The 1,953-nt window shown below is 31.2% G+C and overlaps 1 pseudogene; it reads left to right on the top strand.

Annotated features, from left to right (window-relative positions):
- LOC119588934 overlaps window positions 1-1,953 on the top strand; it is an 8,280-nt pseudogene that overhangs the window by 719 nt on the left and 5,608 nt on the right.

Genomic DNA, 1,953 nt, shown 5'->3' with positions numbered 1-1,953 from the left:
CCCCCCTTATTTTATTTTATATTATTATTTTTTTTTTAAAATTATTTTTTTTTCGGCCTTTTTTAATTATATTTTAAATTTAAAATTAAAAATTTCAAATTTTTCTATTTTTTTTTTTTTTTTTTTTTTTTTTTTCTTTTAATTAATTTTATTTTTTTAAATCTTTTTTATTATTTTATTTTTAATTGCTTTTCCCTGTTGTTTGGTTTGTAAAATTTTGGGGTATGAAATGTTTTAAAAATCCTAATTTTTTTTTACCCCGTTTTTCCCCCAAAAAAAAATTTATTGTGAATAACTTTATATTTCTTGTTACACCCCCCTTTAACAGGCCAATGAAAGTATACAGGAGAAAGAAAGTATTTTATACATTTTTTGTATCTGCACAACTAGGAATTATCTGTACTGAAAATTCTTTGTATACCTGAAAATTCTTATGAGTCTTTTGATAAGGTAATTTTTTTTTTATTTTGAGATATGCATAATTTTAAAATTTAAAGGGGGAAAATTAAGGTTTAAATATATACAGGCTACATCCCCAAAAACCCAGAAATTTTCAGGAATGTGTGTATGTAATGTGTGAGGTGTACATTATAAATATTTACAGTCATGGTTTAGGAGTCATTATGTTTTTACATAAAATGATTACCATATGAAAAAATTTCCCGGAAATATTTTCCCCCTCAGTTTTTTGGGGGCTTCTAAAAATTTATCCCTTTACTCATAAATATTTGTATGATTTTATTTTTTTTACCCCAATGATAAATTTTTTCAGCACAGTTTGATTTGGGTTACATAAAAAAATTTGTTATTTTCGGGAAACAGAAATTATTGGGGTAACATCTAAAACACCCCTTTGGGTATCTGCATTTGGGGGGCAAAGCAACTGGTGTGTGATATCTCTTTTATTCACCCAGACTATTAAAGTAGAGCTAGGTTTTGTGTAAAATTTATCAGATAAAATAATAAGTAGCTTTGAAAACTGGTGAGAGGATATCTGAGGAATTCTCAGATATCTCTTGTAGTTTCTGCAATTTGCTTATGGGTTAGGTATGTCATCCTACTGTGTGAATGTTGGTAGTGGGATTTATTGTGTGTATCTGTGTTTTTGTCCCAAAACCCCCCCCCCCAAAAACTTTATATGGGAGGACAACTCTTGTGAGACTTTGATTTGCTGTTATTTTCAAGGTTTTCTTTGTACTGTAATCTGTTGGGGAACTCACAAGAAATTGCATTTTAGTTAGAATAAATGTGTAAAATGAAATTTACATAGGAATAGAAATGTATACAGATATTTTTGCAGTCTACCCTTGTTATTATCAGTTTAATCTTCACCTAACCCTTCCCCCTACTAAACTATCCTTGATTCGAGGTACAGAGTCTATGTGCGGGAGTTTTGGGCTTTTAATGTTTTAAAAAAATATCCCAGGTTTATTTAATAGGCAAAAAAAAAGAACTGTATAAATTTTATGCTTGCAGTAGAAAAGTTTTTTATAAGGATAAAATAAAAAAAAAGGGAAAAAGGTTTTCATGCCCCACGTCAAATTTTGGGTTGCATATTTTTTTCAAACTTTTTATTGAATGGGAAAAAGGGAGGGGGGCTTTTATTGGCACGGGAACAACGGCGGGCCCTCTTTTCACCCCCAAAATCACAGGATATGATTTCACCACCACCCGGACAGATAAGCTAAATTTTTCTTTCTCTTGTTTTTTTCTCTTCTCTCTATGAATTATTTTTCCTTCTACCATTATATTCTCCCCCAAACTCTGCTATTACCATAAACCATAGCTGGGCATTTGATTCCAACCTAAACAGTCGGGGCAGCGTGTGGTGCATTGTTTAGGGTTTACAAAATTTTTCCCCTTGTCATTCAGGGGGATGGAGGGCTTCAAAGGGGTTTAAATTTATCTAGGTGTTATGATTAGTAAATGTATTTCCCTTTGGGTGCAGATGCC

This window comes from Penaeus monodon, chromosome 24 (genome assembly GCF_015228065.2).
Source record: "Penaeus monodon isolate SGIC_2016 chromosome 24, NSTDA_Pmon_1, whole genome shotgun sequence".
In the NCBI taxonomy this organism is placed as follows: Eukaryota; Metazoa; Arthropoda; class Malacostraca; order Decapoda; family Penaeidae; genus Penaeus; species Penaeus monodon.
The sequence above is the reverse complement of the archived record's forward strand: the minus strand, read 5'-3'. Positions and strand labels throughout refer to the sequence as shown.